At 36.5% G+C, this 20,143-nt stretch overlaps 1 protein-coding gene across 12 annotated transcripts in view; it reads left to right on the top strand.

Annotated features, from left to right (window-relative positions):
• ZNF385B (zinc finger protein 385B) overlaps window positions 1–20,143 on the top strand; it is a 479,275-nt gene that overhangs the window by 40,420 nt on the left and 418,712 nt on the right. For 3 of the 12 annotated variants that reach the window (XM_077154320.1, XM_077154321.1, XM_077154324.1), the window contains 5 exons: window positions 3,443–3,556; window positions 4,843–4,970; window positions 12,781–12,884; window positions 16,688–16,730; window positions 17,557–17,656. The exons of 5 other annotated variants lie outside the window; for them this stretch is intronic. The gene's annotated coding sequence lies outside the window, so the exon portion shown is untranslated. The remainder of the gene's footprint in view (window positions 1–3,442; window positions 3,557–4,842; window positions 4,971–12,780; window positions 12,885–16,687; window positions 16,731–17,556; window positions 17,657–20,143) is intronic. 4 more of the 12 variants (XM_077154323.1, XM_077154325.1, XM_077154327.1 and 1 more) reach the window with 4 other exon arrangements.

Genomic DNA, 20,143 nt, shown 5'->3' with positions numbered 1-20,143 from the left:
CTTTATTCAACAGATGTTTGTAAACACCTAGTAAATAACAGGCAGATCCCCAGCTCCTGGGAATATCACAGAAAACAAAAGAGACCAAGGTGCTCTGAGGCTTATATTCTGGTGGGTAAAATAGACAAATGCATTGTCATATATGTATTAGGTGAGGATATGTGCCATGGAAAAATACATAAATAAATTAAACAGGATAAGGGGTGGATGCTTATTTTTTTTTTTTATGTGGGATTATGAATAAGGAAAGCCTTTCTCAGGATTCCCTTCTTAGAGGCCCATGTGAAGGACTTCCAGTAAATCTGGGGGAAGAGTGCTCCAAGTGGAGCGAACAGCAAGTGCAAATGCTTTGAAGCTGAAAAAGCAGAATGGATGCTAGGCATGTTGAACAAAGGGGAGGGAATGTGGGAAGACACAAGTTCAGACATTACAGGGGCCAGACCATGTAGGGCTTTAGGGCCTTCGTGAGGTCTTTGTCTTGAACTCAAGAGAAGTGAAAAGTCATTGTAGGGTTATGAGCAAAGGAGTGACATTATCTGATCTATGTTTCTAATCACCCTGCTATTGTGAGGAGAACAAACCATGGGGGGTTTGAGATGAGGGAGAGGGGCCATTAGGAGACCAGTGCAATCCAGGTGAGAAATGATTGCAGTTTAATTGGAGTGAGAGTGGTGAGAAGGGCCAGATCCTGGCCCGTTTTGAAAGTAGAGTAAGAGAATGGGTAGCTCTATCAGACGTGAGCCTGAGAGGTGGGACCTCTTATCAGTGATTCAGTCCTTTGTCTGAAGTGGAAGAATGGCGTTTCCACTTAGTGAAGTGGGTAAGCAGTTTGGGAGTGACGTATAATTGAGGGTTTATTCGTGAACAAATTTGATGGACATCCAAACAGTGTGGGCATTTCTAGATGAATCTGAAATTAAGATAAGCAGTGTGACTGAAAGTGTGTGTGTGTGTGTGTGTGTGTGTGTGTAATATAATATATTTGGACATTGTCAGTGTTCGGAAGGCATTTAAAGCCAAGAACACAGATGAGATCACACTGGGAATGAATGAATATAGGGAAGAGGCACAATGGACTGATTTTGGGGGTTCTGTCACATCTGTGGATCAGAGAGAGAAAGGAAAACGAGCAGAGGAGTCTAAGAAGGGTTGAACATTGCAGAAGAGAACCAAGGGAGAATGGTATCCTAGAAGCAGATGAATTTAATTTTCAAGAATGAAGCATCCCTAAATGAGTCCTTTACTGATAAACTGTCAAATAATGTGAAGACTGTAATTTGACCTCTGAATTTGCAAATGCGGAGGCATTAGTGACTTCGTTAAGGGCTTGAATGAATGAAAGGATCAGTAAATCAATGAATCAAGCAATAAATCAAGATATGTCATAGATTTGTTAGTCAAATTGTCCTCTGGTAAATGAGAAAGTAATTGCATTTGCTTCCCCAAACTAAATGATTTCATAATCTTAATATATATTTAGGTAAATAGAAATATCTAGCCACTTTTCACTATTTTTAATTAGCTCCTCCCATTCCCTTTTATAATCCTTGTTCTCAAATTCCCTAACCACTCTCCACCTATTTCAGTCTCACTCGATGCCCTTACCTTCTGCCTCATTTAGGTACAGTACACATCTGTGTTCTCACCTCATTACTTTTTAATAAATCTGTCTTAATTTGACCCTGTTTACTACCTCCTCACGACTATGGAAGTAGAGATGTTCCTCATGGAAAGTCTTTCCACCTGCTCTCAATGCTTCTTTCCTTCAGGATCCTTGAAGCATCATTACTTCCTTCTCTTAAGCCTGCATTTTTTTCCTCCCTCTATTGCTTCTTCTAGTTCATAAATATGTTTGACCAGTTTTCCCATCTTAAAAACACAAGCCCTTCTTCACATCTGTGTTCCTATCTGCTAGATTAAAACAATAGTAATATATTGGAAAGTACTTTGGAAATAAGGAAATCAATAAAATAATAATCACCTGTAACTCCTTGTCTCGGAGATGGTTGTTATGTGTCTTTACTTTTAGTTTTTTCCATATATATTTTTACTCAACTGTGATCTTCCTTTTTATTCACCTAAAATTGCATTGTAAGACTCTTCACATGCTATTAAAATTATTTTTAAATAATTACTTAAAATGGCTTGAGTATTCAATATTCAGTGCGGTGCTTTGCCATGATTTATATGTTCATTATTTGGTTGGGTTTTTACCTAGTTTCTATTTTCTATATCAATAAAAGTACGGTGAATGTCTTTGTACATTAACTTTTTATTGCATTTCAGATTATTTCCTTGGCTAGAATCTGGAGGAAATTACTGAGTCAAAAGATAAACTCTGTTTTATGACTTTCATTAGATATTGCCAAATTGTTTTTAGAAATGATTCTGCCAATTTATTTGTCTACTGGGAGGTGTGAGAGTGTCTTTCTCCTCAGTTTCTTTTCGTCATTGCAGCTTTTTTATTTTTCAATGAAACAGTCTTTGCTAATTTGGCAGGTTAGTAAGTGTTATTCTTAAACTTACGTTTCTTTGATTATTGGTTTAATCACTTTTTTATTTGAAATTAATCATTTATTTCTCTTCTCTTATGACATTTTCTCTCATCTTTTACCTAGCTTCCGTGTCCCACACAGGAGTTTCAGTGGTTTTCAATTGACTTTTATGAATTATCATGTTAATCTTATATTCATTTGTCATCATATTTACTGTGATAATGTTTTCTAATTTGTTTTTTTTATGCTTTTATTGATTTAAACATCTTATGTGTCAAATGATCAATTTATAATTAAAACAGCACAGAATTGGTGACAGAATTGTAAGCCCAGAAACAGACCTGTGTAGATATAAGAATTTGGCATATGTTTAAAGTATTTAATTTCAGCGGGAAAGGGAGAGAGAGGTCAATAAATGAATGCATTTGGAACATATGTCTACCTTTTTGGGTCAACATTGTTTGAGCTGTGTCTCATACCTCATCCAAAATATATGTCAAGTAGTCTAGGTATTCAAATATATACAGAAATAATATAAAAGTATGTGACAGTGCTTAAGTGGATAATTATATAATCATCGGGTAGTGGTGATCTTTCTGAGCATGGCAATAATGGTAGAAAACATTAGGGTAAATATTAAAAAATGTAACTGATTTGAAAAAATAAGCAATTTTTCCATATGGCAAAAATTAATGAAGGTAAAATACATTGGCAAGCAGGATAAATTAGTTATATAAGGAAACTATTAACATTGTAAACACTATAGTCAATGTTATAAAAACTTTCCAAATAGGACGTTGATCAAAGAATTTGAGGAATAACTCAGAAAAGAAAAATACCAATGTCCCCAAAACATTTTAAAAATCCAACCTCACTAGCTTTCTAAGAAAGTAAAATAAACACATAGAGATACAATTCAGGTATATATGGATGTGCTTTGCTTCCAGCACTTTCTACTGCCTGAGCTACCTGAGTTAGGCGCCCATTACTCCAAAGAGGATTCCAACTGCAAAAACTAGAGAAGAAGTAAAAGGTCTTCTGAAATCAGCTTCTGAAGCCAGGTAGTTGAAAGAGAAGTGTTTTATTGTTTTTGTTTGTTTGTTTGCTTCTAATTCCATGACTCCTTTTAATGAAATAAGATACTTGGCAGCCATTGAAAATGATAACAATGACACGTACATCTATGGAGATTGATTGGGAAAATGTGCTTAATATAAAAATGGAAAATGTTAAATCACAAAGCAAGTATGATCCCGTTCATGTAATAAAGAAGAAAAAAAGAAAAGCTTATATGCTTGCATACTAAAATATAAAAAATATGCTTTACCAAAATTTCTCTGGATGGTGAGGAAAATCAATAATTGTTCTGCTTTATTTTGTCATGCATTCAATATTTTAAAATTTTTCCATAGATTATTACTTTTGTAATTATAGAAATAAAGGTTATTTATATTTTGAAAGAATCTGCTTTTTCTTTTTTTTTTAGCCATTTTTTTTTCCTATGCTTAAGTTCTTTCCTCTATCAGATAAAAAATGACCTTTAAAAACTTTTTTTTTTTTTACATTTTCTATCTGTAATTTATGTTTGATTTGAGGTCAAAATATTGTTCTCTAGAAACAGCTAATTTTCCAAATAGTTGACCAATTGTTTCGGTACCATTTATTGAATATTTATTTATTTATTTCTAGTGTTCCCCCTTACCAAAGACCACTAACTTTTGTATCCTGCTGTTTGTTGGGGACAATTCTGACAATTCTGTTTCATTGATCTGGCTGTCTCATCTTGTGACATTATCTCACTTTTTAAATTGCTATAGCATTACACTGTGTTTTAATACTGATAGGACTAACTAAGCTAATAGTTTCCTTATATGTTATTCTTGTAACTAAACTAATAGTTTCCTTATATGTTGTTCTTAACTTTTTTCAGAACATTCTTACCCATTTTTTCCTCCAAATGAGTTTTAGAATTAGAGTTCACTTCCCTATGCTTCTTAGCAAGTAAATCAAGGTATAATGGATAAGTGTCATTTATGTTTTTCTTGATAACTCTAGGCCATGCCTATGAATCATCGTAAATTTGTAACATTCTTGTGAGTTATTCAGAGGTGATGGATTGTTTGCTTGGACTCAAAATGACTCTTGGTTATTAGATTTTTCAAAATGTCTGTGACAAAGTTATATTTATTTCCTTGTAACTTCCTTTACTGATACTTTCAGATGTTATATCTGTGCCCTTTAAAACAACTTCCTCCTATAGCAGTCTGGGATAACATGATTAAATTTTCAGCTTTCTATATAAGACTACATGATTGAATTTTGTGCTTTGTATTTTGATTGTTCTCAGGTCTTTTATGTATATTTATGGTCTTGGCCGTATTTCATGCAATTTTGATCGCCAGTTTGATGATTCAGTGTGGTATTACTGTATTTGTTACTGAATGAGAAGACCTGCTGATTTGGAAATATATAAAGGTAATGTAACCTAATGGCAGGAAATACAAGGACAGAAAAGAGAGTTTTATTGAAATTCTCAGTTCTCTTCACAAAATAAAGTTCTTTGCCTGCCATACTTCATAATCTCTTCTGCCCTATAACTCAATCTGAGAATATCTAATTAAAAATCCCTGTTTATCCTGGAAGTTAGATTGTAGGATATGAAGATACAGAGTAATGGGCCAGTGAACTCAGATACAAAGTGATTGTTTTCTGTCTTTGAGCTTTTTACATTTGATTTTCTAGAAGCGTTCATCATAGCCTGACAGTTGTAAACCTGATTCAAAAACATTAACCCTGAAACCCACATGAAAGAGAAAGTACCAATTCTCTATAACAAGTGGTAAAACTACTTTATTTTTGTATTTCACATGCCATCTCTTTAGTGGCATATTTTGCTAGGAGAGGACAAACATATTGCTGATATTTTTGTAAACATTTTGCCACTAATTTTATTTTCTTGTTAATCATAATATGTGTTTTGGGAGTCTTCTTAGTTGTTTTATGCAAGACTGTAATGTTATTGCTGTAGCAGAAACAGTTTATTTTGTTAAATCTCTGAAGGGAGATGGGACCCATTAAAGTTAAGGACCTAGACTCAGAGCAACAGATGCTCCTGTAAACCAATGTGCTGCTCAAAAAAGGACATCAGTGAGACAAATGCAAATGACCTCTTTTGTCATTTACTTTTAGAATGTTCTGTTACATCACATTCATTTGTTTTTACATTTTTATTCTTAAATGCTTTAAATATAGAGACAAGTATAGAAATCACCATCATGTCACCCAGTTTTATAAAGTCTTAACATATATGCCTTATTTATGCTTTTTTTGTTTTTAATGCCAGCAGTACGTAACAGAGTTGAAGTGCCCATGTGCCTTTGCCTCATCCCATTTTCCTTCCTCTTCAGTGGTAACCACATCCTCAAATTTAGTGTTATTCTTTTCTGTTAATGTTTGTGCTCTTTAGTAATAAGGAAGTCTCATTCAAGAGTATGTATGTCCTTTTTTCATGTTTAACTTTATATAAATGGTGTTCCGCTGTGTCACTCTTCACCCTCCTTTTTTTTATATGTCATTATTGTTTTACAATGTACCTGTTATGAAGCTATTAGTTCCAAATGACTTATTTTAACTGCTGAGTAGTATTGCATTGTATGACTTTACCAAATCTATTGATCTTGTCTTTCATTGTTGGATATTTATTTAGTTTTTTGGTATTACAAACATAATTGAAACGAACATTTCTCTGTTTCCTTGGTACATATTTTCACTACCATATATACCTAGAAGTGAAACTGCTGCATCGTAGAGAGTATACATTTTCCATTATAGTACATATTAGCAAATGCTCCTCAAAGTATTGCACCAGTTTATAAGCCCTCTAGAAGATTATGAGTTCCCATTTTTCCATATCCTCCTAATGCTCATCATTTTGTCAGACTTTTAGATTTTTACATTTCTATAGGTATTGTGAAATAGTATCTAATATATGATATGGTTTTGCATTTCCCAGATTACTGGTGAGATTGAGCCTCTCTCCATATGTCACAATGTTTAGAGGCAATATGACATTTTGATTAAGGGCCAGGTACTGCAGCCAAATGACTTGGGCTCAAACCCTGACTCTTCTGGGTGATCTGGAGCCAGTTGCCTTTGTGTGCCTCATTGGCAAATGGGGATAATAATAATAATACCTCCCTCATAGAATTGTTTTGAGTTGATAAGTATCTCATACAACTGTGTTTGGTCTTTATTAAGTTGCTGCTGCTGTTGCTATTGTTATGAAACCTCCCATAAGTGATAAATGGAATTCAAAAAAATTAAATTGTGTAAAATGTCAGATTGCATTATTGAAAGGTTAATAACTTTCATCACTCTGATCTGAAAAGAGTGAAGTGGAAGAATACTGGAAATTGGGGAATAATCCCTCTCCTTTCCCATCTCCCCCCTTTACCCACATACATCTACTTCACCCACATACACTCCCTTCGCCAACATACCCCCTTCCTGCTCAGAAGATAATGTTAGCTCACGTCCAGGCAGAGACATGGTATTATTAGCCGTTTGGGTATCCCTTGTGCAGATAGCCTGTTTATCCCCTTCCCCATTGGGTTATTTCCTTTTTTATTGATTGGTAGAAATTCTTTGTATATTTTGGACACCGATCCTAACGAATTTCTTTTCCCAGTCAGTGGCTGTCTTTTAAATCGGCTTATAGCAATTTTTATTTGAAAAGAATTTTAGAGATTTTTTAAAACTTTTTTTATGTTTTTTTTGTTTTTCTAAACTTTTTTTATTAATTAAAAAAATTAAACAAAACATTAAGATATCATTCCATTCTACATATGTAATCAGTAATTCTTAATATCATCACATAGTTGCATATTCATCATTTCTTAGAACATTTGCATCGATTTAGAAAAAGAAGTAAAAAGACAACAGAAAAAGAAAAAAAATGATAACAGAGAAAAAAAAAGATTATACATACCATACCCCTTACCCCTTGCTTTCATTTACCATGAGCATTTCAAATTAAATTTATTTTAACATTTGTTCCCCCTATTATTTATTTTATTCCATATGTTCTACTCTTCTGTTGATATAGTAGCTAAAAGGAGCATCAGACACAAGGTTTTCACATTCACAGAGTCTCATTGTGAAAGCTATATCATTGTTCAATCATCATCAAGAAACATGGCTACTGGAACACAGCTCTACATTTTCAGGCACTTCCCTCCAGCCTCTCCGCTACATCTTGAACAACAAGGTGATATCTACTTAATGCATAAGAACAACCTCCAGGATAACCTCTCAACTCTGTTTGGAATCTCTCAGCTGTTGACGCTTAGTCTCATTTCACTCTTCCCCCTTTGGTCGAGAAGGTTCTCTCAATCCCTTGATGTTAATTCTCAGCTCATTCTAGGGTTTTTCTCAGTCCCTTGATGCTGAGTCTCAGCTCATTCCAGGCTCTCTCCCACGTTGCCAGGAAGGTCCACACCCCTGGGAGTCATGTCCCACGCAGAGAGGAGGAGGGTGGTGAGACTGCTCGTCATGTTGGCTGGAGAGAGAGGCCACATCTGAGCAACAAAAGAGGCTCTCTTGGGGGTGACTCTTAGACCTAAATTTTATGTAGACTTGACCTATCCTTTGTGGGGTTAAGTTTCATTTGAACAAACCCCAGGACTGTGTGGCTCAGCCTATAGCTTTGGTTGTCCACACTGCTTGTGAGAATATCAAGAATTCAACTTGGGGAAGTTGAATTTCTCCCCACTCTCACCATTCCCCAAAGGGGGCTTGCAAATACTTTTCCAGTCACTGATCAAATCATTCTGGGATTCATCGGGGCATTACTCTGGACAAACCAACAAAATCTCATGTCCAACCTGAGATTCCAAGTGCTTATGACATTCAATCAAACTATCTACATGAGTTATATTAGGAAATGCTCTAGTCAAAATACAAATTTTGTAACAAACATTTTTTGCTTTAGTCTCACACATAAGGTAACATTTTAAAGTATTAATTATCATCTATTTTCAGCACCCTGCAATAATGACATTCCTTTGTTCTTCCTCATGCAAAAACGTTTTTAAATTTGTACATTGTACATTTCACTATTATTATACACTCTAGGCATTCCTAGATTATACCATCTCGATCTTTAACATCTATCTTTCTTTCTGATTTCATTTATGTCCCCAGCCCTCCTCCCTCTGTGATTCTCACATGCAGCTTCATTCAGTGTTTTAACATAATTACATTACAGTTAGGTAGTATTGTGCTGTCCATTTCTGAGTTTTTATATTCAGTCCTGTTGCACAATCTGTATCCCTTCAGCTCCAATTACCCAATATCTCACCCTATTTCTATCTCCTGATGGTCTCTGTTACCAAGGAAATATTCCAAGTTTATTCACTAATGTCAGTTCATATCAGTGAGACCATACAGTATTTGTCCTTTTGTTTCTGGCTAATCACACTCAGCATAATGTCCTTAAGGTCCATCCATGTTGTTACATACTTCATAACTTTATTCTGTCTTATAGCTGCATAATATTCCATCTTATGTAAATGTTACAGTTTGTTTAGTCACCTGTCTGTTGATGGACATTTTGGCTGTTTCCATCTCTTGGTAATTGTTAATAATGCTGGTATAAACATTGGTGTGTAAATGTCCATTTGTGTCCTTAGCCTTGTGTCCTTTGAGTAGAGACAGCATATAGATGGGTCCTGTTTTTTAATCCATTCTGCCAGACTATGTCTTTTGATTGGAGAGTTTAATCCATTAACATTCAGGGTTATTACTGTATGGGTAGTACTTTCTTCTACTATTTTGCCTTCTGGATTTTATATGTCAGATCTAATTTTCCTTCTTTTTACCTTTACTCATAGTCTTCCTTTCTACACTCTTCTCCACACCTCTCTCTTCTGTCTTCGTATCTGTCTCTAGTGCTCTCTTTAGTATTTCTTGAAGAGCTGGTCTCTTGGTCACAAATTCTCTCAGTGATTTTTTGTCTGAAAATGTTTTAATTTCTCCCTAATTTTTGAAGGACCATTTTGCTGGATATAGAATTCTTGGTTGGCAGTTTTTCTCTTTTAATAATTTAAATATATTCTCCCACTGTCTTCTCGTCTCCATGGTTTCTGGTCAGAGATCTGCGCATAGTCTTATTGGACTTCCCTTGTATGTGATGGATTGCTTTTCTCTTGCTGCTTTCAAGATCCTCTCTTTCTCTTTGACCTCTGACATTCTGATTATTAAATGTCTTGGAGTATGTCTATTTGGATCTATTCTCTTTGGGGTACACTGCACTTCTTAGATCTGTAATTTTAAGTCTTTCATAAGAGTTGGGAAATTTTCAGTGATAATTTCCTCCATTAGTTTTTCTCCTCCTTTTCCCTTCTCTTCTCCTTCCTGGACACCCACAGCACATATGTTCATGCACTTCATATTGTCTTTCAATTCCCTGAGTCCCTGCTCATATTTTTCCATTTTTTTTCCTATAGTTTCTGTTTCTTGTTGGATTTCAGATGTTCCATCCTCCAGTTTTGAAATCCTATGTTCTGTCTCTCGAAATCTACCATTGTAGGTTTCCATTGTTTTTTTCATCTCTTCTACTGTGTCTTTCATTCCCGTAAGTTCTGTGATTTGTTTTTTTAGACTTTTGTTTCTTCTTTTTGTTCTTTCCTTGCCTTCTTTATATCTTCCCTCAATTCATTGATTTGGTTTTTGATGAGGTTTTCCATGTCTGTTCATATATTCTGAATTAATTGTTTCAGCTGCTGTATGTCATTTGAATTGTTGGTTTGTTCCTTTGACTGGGCCATATCTTCAATTTTCCTAGTGTGATTTTTAATTTTTTGCTGGTGTCTAGGCATTTAATTACCTTAATTAGTTTATTCTGGAGATTGCTTTCACTTCTTTTATCTAGGGTTTTCTTGCTGGGTGAATTTGTTGTCTATCTGTTCTTTGACATTCCGTTCAGCTTTATCTGGACCTTTAGCTTAAGTTTTGTTTAACAGAGGAGAATTTTTCAGTTCTTGTTTTCTTGTTTCTTGCCCTGCTTGTGTGGTGCCTTTCCCCCCCACACACTTAGGAGGGTCTACTTAAATATTATATACCCCAGCCAGATTTTCTCAGACCAAACTGGCCTCCTATTAGGAGGAAAGAGTCACCTGTGTTGGTTTTCCCTCAGGGTGAGACCCAGCAGGTTGAAAGACTTTCCTGTGAAGTCTCTGGACTCTGTTTTTCTTATCCTGCGCAGTGTGTGGCGCTTGTCTGACTGCAGGTCCCACCAGCGTAGGATGATGTGGTGCCTTTAACTCTGGCAGACTCTCCCTGCTGGGGGCATGGTGGAGACAGAGGAGAGGTTGCAGGCTGGTTTTAAAGGTTTCAAATTACCAAGCCCTGGGGTCTGAGTTCCTTGAGGAAGGGATTCCACCTGAGTTGGGCTTCACCTCTCCGCTGGGGAATGCACAAGCTCCAGATAAGCCCCCAAAAGAGCTCACTTCTGCCTATACCTGGGGCAGTTGCAGCCTGAAAAGTCCTACTGCTGTATTCAGAGGCAGTCAAGCCTTTGTAGATACACAGCCACAAAAACCTCTGTTTCCTTCTCTTTTTTTCCCCCTTTTTCTGTCAGTCCTGCCCCCTTGGCACCGGGGCAAAAAAAACAACCTCCACTTTGATCAGGTTCACCTAAGCTGGGGGCCTATTTTTAGTAGTCAGAATTTGTTAATTAGTTCCACAGTTGGCGTTTGATTGTGCCCAGTCCCTGCTGCTGGTAAAGTCCTTTCCTTTCTCCTCTGGGAAGCGGTCTATGGGGGAGGGGCGTTGGCTGCCACAGCCTTGGGAACTCACGGTTCTGGAGGGTGCTCGCAGCCGGTCCAGCTGGTCCAGACTAGGGTACGCTGTGTGTCTGGTCACTGATGTGGCCCCAGGAGCTGTTCTATACTGTTTCTGGTTATTTAGTAGTTGTTCTGGAGGATGAACTAAAACGTGCACATTGTTAAGCCACCATCTTGACCCTGGATCTCTCAATTTTAGAGATTTTAATGAGGTCAAATTTAATAATTTTTTCCTTAAAGGTTTGTGCTTTTTATATCTTGTTTATGAATTTTCCCTCCATAAACCAAGCGATTAAAGATACTCTATTTTCCTTCTGGATGTTTTGAGGTTCTTGCTTTTTGCAAGCAAAATTATCTGTAGAGTTTATTTGCATGTGTGGTAAGTTAAAGGCTAATTGTCGAATGTTACTAATTGTCGCTGTTACTGCCTAGATCCAGTGGCCTCTGTTTTTCCATGATCTACAATGACACTCTTATTGCAATACCTTTATAATAGGAGCAGCAGAAGCAGCAATAGCAGTAACTAACCCCTACATAGGTCTCACTGAATGCAAATCTCCATCCTATGTGCATTACATATATTGACTGATTTAATCCTTAACAGAGTTCTGTGAAATCTTCTGATCTCCATTATAAATAAAGAAACTGAGGCACAGGTAGTTTATGTGACTTGCCCATGGATACACAGAAGTATAGGTAGATTCAAACCTAGAAATTAAAACCTAGGCAGCTGGCTTCCAAGTCCACACTCCTAGCTGCCCTATTACACTGCCTTTCAAAAGTTTTGTTGGCTACTAGAACAAGTTCCATCTCCTTTTTTCTTTAAAGAAATAAACAAAAACAACTTGGCTAACTTGTGTCTTGTGCTGTTTCATTTGTTTTTTATTCTCTATTTTTCTTTCTTTACCTCTTTTTAAATTATCAGAAGAGGGCTCTTGTGGTGTAATAAACAGTGCTAAATTAAAATATGTCGTTAAATCATCTGATTATTGTTTGGAGTGACAAGTGTTGCTTTCTCTATAATGGGTCAACTCTACAAAGGGTTGGAGAGTGCTGAAATGATAAGCTGGGAGTGACCCTGAATTTTTCTAGTTTTTTTACATCTTTTTGTTCTAGCCATTATAAATCCCCCCATTACTTTTCTTGAGATTATTTCTGAATATTTTCCCCTTTAAGTCCATAGTTTCTAGTCTTGAGACCCTCTGGTAGTCAGAGAGACACATATAAAAAGGAATATTTGCAGTACAATGTGTGAAATTGCAGAATAGAGTCATGGGAGCTTTGCCCAAGAAATAACTACCTTGTCCGGAAGTTTCATGAAGGGTGTTTGGGTTACTTATTCACTGGGGGGGGGGGGGGGGGGGGGGGGGGCACAACTTAGTGGCTTAAAATAACAACAGTCATTTTATTTTTTTTCCCATATGATTCTTTGGGTTGACTAGACTCAGCTGGGTGCATGATGGTGGCTAGGGCTTCAGTCATCTGGGGCTCAACGTGGCTGGACCGTCCAAGATGCTTCATTTTGAGGATTGGTGCTGATTGACTGGTACGTAGCTGGGGCTCTCCACCAGTTCGCTGTGCTTCCCCCTCATGTGACCTCTCCATGTGGCACGGACTTCTTGTAGCATGGTGACTGCGTTCCAGCAGCAGGAAGTAAAAGCTGTTAGTCCTCTTTTTAAAATAAGACATATGAAACAATTTCTAGTTCTGCCATCCCAGTTGTCGCCTCTCTGGACCTGTTCTGAGCTAGGTTACTATCAGCATTCTCCTAAAATATTTACTCTCCCTCCCCATTCATTACTAGTGACACACATGAGGCACACTCCATGTAAGAGCTGACCACATTTTCCCTTTTTGTTGTTGCCTTGTAAAATTTGTTTATATATTCTGGATATTAGACCCTTATCAGAAATATGATTTGCAACCATTTTATCCCTGTCTTTTCATCTCCCTGGTAATTCTTTTGATGCACTCAGATTTTCATTTTGATGAAGTCTGATTTATCTATTTTTTCTTTTATTTCTTGTGCTTTTGGTGTCATATCTAAAAATTCATTGCCAAATTCAAGGTCATGAAAACTTGCCTCTGTTATCTTGGAGTTTTATAGTTTTAGCTCTTTATTTAGGTACTTGATCCATTCTGAGTCAATTTTTATATATGGTATGAAGCAGGGGTCTATTTTTTATTTTTTTATGTGTGAATATCCCGTTTCCCTACCACCATTTTTCAACCATTTGTTGAAGAAACTATTCTTTCCCCTTTGAGTGAACTTGGCACCCTTGACAAAAAAATCAATTGGTCATAGATGTGTGGTTTTGTTAAGGACTCTCAATTCTACTCCATTGGTCATCTATTTGTCTGTTTCTGTGTAGCTTTGTATTAAGTTTTGAAGTCAGGTGGTGTGAGCTCTCCGAATTTGTTTTTATCTCAAAATTGTTTTGACTGTTTGGGGCTCCTTAAAGTTCCATGTGATTTGATGTTTGGTGTTTCCATTTCTGCCCAAAAAAACTGCTGTATCTGAGGTCATCTATGGATAGTATTGACATTTTTGGCAATATTAAGTCTTCCAATCCATGAATACAGGAGATTTTGTCATTTTCTTAGGTCTTCTTTAATTTCTTTCAGCAGTGTCTTGAATTTTTCAGTGTCTTAAGTCCCAGAATATCACTCCTACCCCATTCTGTGATCAAAGCCTGTCCCAAACACAGTCCGCATTTGATTTGTGGACACTGAATTGCCCCCTTTTTGATGTGCATGCAAGGTAGGGAGGCCATTTCTGGACACTGTCAACTGTAGCGGGCATCAGTCAGTTTAGAAAATTTGTTCTGAGACTCGTACCAGAGAGATATTCTCTTTCCCTATTAGGGAAGAAGATCCAGGCAAATGGTAATAACAGAGGAATGAAAGAGCATAATATGTTTGGACAGAATATAAAGTATGGTAGAAGTAATAAAAATAATAGCTGAAATTCATCAGGTGCTTACTATATCCTAGGCGCATTTAGAAGCCCTTTGCATGAGTTATCTCTTTTTTAAAAACATTTTTAAATTATAAAATATAACATATATGCAGAAAAGTGATATGTTTCAAAGTACAGTTTAACAAATAGTAATGGAGCAAATTTCAAAATACAATATGGGTTACAGTTCCACAATTTTAGGTATTTCCTCCTAGTTGTTCTAATGCAGTAGAGACTAACAAGAAATATCAATGCGTGATTGAGTAGTTACAATCATTTGTTAAATCCTATCTTCTCTGTTACAACTCCTCCCTCTCATTTGATCCCTCTCCTAATCTACAGGAATATTTGGGCAATGACCATGCTAACTTCTTCATTTTGAAAAGGTGTGTTGACATTATAGGATAGGGAATGCAACTGGTTGATGTTTGTGGAGAGACTGGTGCTTCTGGATTCAGGGCTTATCTGGCATAGGCACAATCTGAAAGTTTTAAGTTTCTGAAAAATGAACTTTGTGAATGAAACTTTTATAGAACCTCAGGTAGAGCCCTGGATATTCCTTAAGGTTTTCAGGAATACTGTTCACTGGGGCTTGGCATACCATGGCAATTAGCAATATCCAGTTGAAGATTGCATTAAAGTAAACTTTTTTGTTCTCATAACAACCCTGTGAAGTAGGGACTACTGTTATATGGCTTTTTCTAGATGAGGAAACTCAGGTATAAATAGGAAAATAATTTGCACATGATAAACCACCCTGCAGGTACCAGAGCTAGTCTGAATGCAGGTAATATGTCTTTAGAAACTATCCTTTCATCCACTGCACCATCTGGGCATGTATAAATTATATAAACATGTGCATGCCATATATTCTTCTTCCCCTAGATTATATTTGCCATATTAAGGAAATTGGGCTCTAAGTCAGAAATTAGAGTATTTCTCGCTGTTACTCAAATTTCTATATTTCTAACATTGGTCCAGATTTTTTAGGAACAGTTGAGTTTTGGATTCTCAAAGTTGATAGTGACTTCATGATTTCTGGATTTTGAGGTTAAGCTAAAAGTTCTTCCCTCATTTAGGGTTTATCTTCTGGTTATGCTGAAAGTAGGTAAAGCTCAGCTCAGCAAAGATGGTGGTGAGATACTTGACCAATCATATCCTCTCTCTGGGAGTCTTTAGGTAGGATACACACAGAGAGGGGAGCAGTGGGAAAGCGAAGTAGAAACTCAGTGACAGAGAGAAAGAGTGATGAAAAGTCACATGAATGGCAGAGGAGGGATAAACAACCTTTTGCTATTACTTAGTTGCAAGAACTTTGGATTCCAGTGACCTGCCAGTTCTTAAACTCATTTCTGTCCTCCCAAGTCTGGGCTGAATGGTTCTTTGATTTCTGTGCAGCCCAATTGTATAGCTGAAACACCTATCTTGATTTCCAAATACAGCCTCCTATTCACTTTCCATTAGGTGACTTTTCTATTCTTGTAATCAAAGAATCCAATTAAAAGGAATATTTAGTTCTCATCTCTTTGCTTCAGGGATGTCTATATTTGATCTTTCATAGAAGCTAGCCAGGAGCTTCACACTAACTAAATGCTGAGTTGATATTTGCTGATTGATTGTTCTCTCCATTGAGGTGTTGAACATATATGTTCAGTAGGGTTCATGATGATAATGATCAAAGTAGCAGGCACAGTTTATAAATTTCATTCTATGAGATTTAAGCTTCCTCTCTGAGCTATTTCGTTAATTAGGACAAAGCATTTGCCTAAATATCACTTGAGTTTTAAAAAGAATTTCATATAAACAGCTGATGTTTTTGCACATTTAAAAGATCTTTGTTTAAATATAAGGCATGCACACACATTCACTAGTGAAAATGCTCTGAGCAGTTAATTGCATCCCATGAATAAAGACAGCTATTTTGAAATCATGTTGATAACATGCTGATTATTTATTCTGTTTTTTGTTAAGTTGAAATATTGCCTTAGAAATATTCATATTTACTAAAAATTTATAACCTTAGCACACAAAGGTGAATTTTCTGAACCATTTACAGTTTAGTTTATGATTAAGAACACAGGCTCCAGAGGCAGACTTCCTAGATTCAAATCCTAGCCCATTCATCCATGACTTTGGGCAAGTAGCTTAAACCCTTTGGGCCTCAGTTTCCTCACCATAACATGAGGAGAATAAAAAAAATAGTACCTCCTAAGAGTATTCTAAAGAGTGAGTGAATTAATATGGTATTAATATAGTATTTCTAGCAGTGCCTGGTGTATACAGTAAGCACTGTATATGGGTTAGCCATTGTGTTGTTATTTTGGTTATTACTAACTGTTAATTTCTAAGACTAGAAAAGCCATTTATTTTTAACTCCGTCTTATCCACAGGTTTTATCCATCAAAGCTTTTGGGCAGCAGTAAATGAAAGGAGGTTAGTAAACCTCATAATAAGCAGTGCAGTACAGTGGAGAACACTCTTACTGACCCTTGCTGTATTCTTTCCCTGGGACCAGTCACTTTACCTCCCAGAATTTTTTCCCAGATTTGTAAGTTGTAAACAGGGTTATTTGAATAGATATAATTCTGCTTTAAGACTGTCATGCTGTTCTGAAGTATCAGGGGGTAACATGATGGCAGAACACACGGAACATTTGTAGAAATACTTGAGAAATGATTTTATGAGGTTTAACTTGTGCTAAAAATTCATCAACACATCTCTAGGAAAGAGTCTTGCAAAGACATATGGAGACTGTTTTAAGGTTGGGTTCATGATTTTGGCTGGGAATGCTTTAATTTTTTTCATTGGACACTTCAAAACAAGAAATGAAATGTAAGGTAAATTATTTTCTAAAATAAGCCTTTCCAGTAAGTTATAGCAAACAGAATGCCAATTTGAGAGGGAAAGGAATTAATGTAGTAGATTGAACTGGAGACGTTGGTAGACATTCAGGAGAGGTACAGTTAAAGAATGTAGCAAAATATGGATGATTTAAATTGATAAATTATATAAAGGAACATTCCCAGCTGGATGCATAAGGAAGGGTGTTAAGAGGGCTGCATATTTTAAAGATTGGAATAAGCAGTGCATACTTGGAGGGTCTTAGCGTTTAACAAGATCTGCTTAACATGGCAACCAGATGCTCACCTCTCATGATAGAATAAGAAGAAATGTGCTTAAGCTGAAGTGTAAGGGATTCTGGATAGATTTTCTGAACAATAAAGATTGTTAAACACTGATTTGTACTGTGTTCTTTCAGCCCTGGTAATACTGAAAGTGGCTTAACTGCTCATCACCCAGAAACGTTCCTGTGCAAAGAAAAAGTGATGGATCTGTGACCTTTTGTGAACTGCAATTTGGTATATTTTGTTATTTAGTATTCAGAGAGACTTTTTTGAAAGTCTAAAAATTTGTCTTGACTCTTCCCCATCTTTTTTCCCTTTGTTTCCATAATGTACTCTATAGTTTCCTTTTCTCTTCTTCTTTTTTTTTTTGTGTGTGTACTGTATGGTGGGGTCACATTTTATTATTTTTCCATGTGAGTATCCTGTTATTGCAGCACTATTTATTGAATTTTTGTTCAGTTGTTTGTTTCTGTTTGTTTGTTTTGCTTGTTTGTTTTTTTGGGAAGCACATGGACTGGGAATTGAACCCGGGTCTCCCGCATGCCAGGTGAGAATTCTACCACTGAACTACCCTTGCACCCCTCTATAATTTCTTGTGTCACCATTTTCCATTCCTCATTTCTTCTATGGTATGTGATCTTGCTGTGGATGCATTAGAGGAATTCCTTTCAGATAAATCATATATCTGCTTCTCAAAACATACTCTAAAAGTGGGATATGTAATCGATTCATTTTGTTTCATTATTTTTATTCCCACAAATTTTGAGTAATGTTATATGCCAGGTACTCTGCTAATCCCCCTGGAGACTCAAATTTGAATAAGGCATAATTTCTATGCTGTTGGGATTTACTGTGTGGCAGGTTGCAGATAGACGTGACTTCAATAAAATGTGGGAAGAAATCATAATAGAAATGTGACAGTGTCTTAGCACAAAGAAAAGTGTTAGAAATTTTTCTTGGGGGATTGTATATGTGAACAAACATGCCAGTGATCACTTTGCAGGGAGCTAGGTGAGCAGAAGTTACTGGAGGCATTTGTCATTGGGGCCAAGTTTCTAAGCGAAAGAAGATTTGGTCTAAAGCTCTCAGATATGCTTCAGGCCAACCCGGTCACATCACTCTACTGGTTGCCCCTTGCTAAGTCCTCTGTCAGCAGGTACTTCCCAGCAACAGCTCTGTATAATGGAGGAGAAAACGCACGTTTGGGTAAGTATGTACCTGCCTCTGCCACATTACATCCTCAGGATATTCTGAGAATAAATTAGCTCGTACATGCAAAAGCACCTATAAACACATAAGCACTTGAGAAATGTGTATTTAGAAGAACGAGGGAGGGAGTGCCTGGGTAGTTCAGTGGTAGAATTGTCACCTGCCATGCAGGAAGACCCAGGTTCAATTCCTAGTCCATGCACTTCCCAAAAACAAACAAGCAAGCAAAAACAAGCAAACACAAATTCAACGAAAAGGTCCTGCAATAAAGGGATACTCACATGGAAAAATAATGAAATGTGACCCCGCCATACAGCATACAAAAACAAAAAAGGAAAGAAAGGGAGAATTTCTCCAACAAGAGAAGCTCCATGGCAGAGGCATGGGTGAAAACAGAGGAGGTACAATTCTGTATTAAAAATCTTAAGGGCAGGTCATGGTTGCTGGGCAGGCAGAGTTCTCACCTGCCATGCTGGAGACCCAGGTTTGATTCCCAGGGCCTGCCCATGCCAATGCAAAAAAAAAAAAAAAAAAAAAATGTGTTAGGAGATATTACAGCCAAATGTGATACACACACATGCACAGACACATACAAACACACGCACACACACAATTTGTTTGGATCCTGATTTGAACATACCAATTCTAATTTAGCTTTTAAAACACTTGGGAAATTTTTATTTTGAAGTGGGTAATAGATAAAACCATGGAAAGCACCGTTTGCAGTTCTTTAAGAATGACATTGCAATTATGCAAAAAACAAATGTCTGTACATTTTAGAGATGCATGCTGCAGTGAGTATAAAGTCTGAGATTTCCTTTAAAATATTTCTACAATGCTAGAAAGGGAAAATGATGGTTGTGCAGCAAATTCTTGATATTATTAAATATGGGTGATGAATATATAGGGGCTTGTTAAACTGTCCTTTCAGCTTTTGTGAGTGTAGAAATTTTCATGACTAAAGTCTTCTACACCCCACCCTTACCCTTCAGTGAGTTGTATGTGACTGGACTGGTGTCTTAGAAATATAACTAGTGGCAGCAATATGGGATTGAATTGGAAAGAGAAAAATAATGGGCAACTGCAAAATTTAGAAATATAAACGTATGTATAATATTGCTTTGATTTTTGCATGCAAGTTTAGGTAATTTCTTCAGTGGGCATCCCCTAAGCCGGATTTCTGTTTAAAGCAGAAATGCGAATTTCTTCTGCTTGAATTACAAACAGGAATCATACTCAGTTCATTGGCAGGAATGAATAATTTTATTGAGTACGATTTGTAATGGCCAATGAATATAGTTTACTTTTTAATAAATTATTGTGAAATTATTTATGATCTTATATAATTATAATTTATTTTTATTGTGGTAACATGTATGTGACATAAAATTTACCATTTTAACTTTTGTTAAGTGTACAGTTCAGTGGCAGTAAGTATATTTACAGTACTGTGTTACCATTGCCACCATGCATAACAAAACCTTTTCATTACTTGAGACAGAAACTCTGTGT

The sequence above is a fragment of the Tamandua tetradactyla genome, chromosome 3 (genome assembly GCF_023851605.1).
Source record: "Tamandua tetradactyla isolate mTamTet1 chromosome 3, mTamTet1.pri, whole genome shotgun sequence".
Taxonomy (NCBI): domain Eukaryota; kingdom Metazoa; phylum Chordata; class Mammalia; order Pilosa; family Myrmecophagidae; genus Tamandua; species Tamandua tetradactyla.
This window is presented reverse-complemented; position numbering and strand designations above follow the sequence as displayed.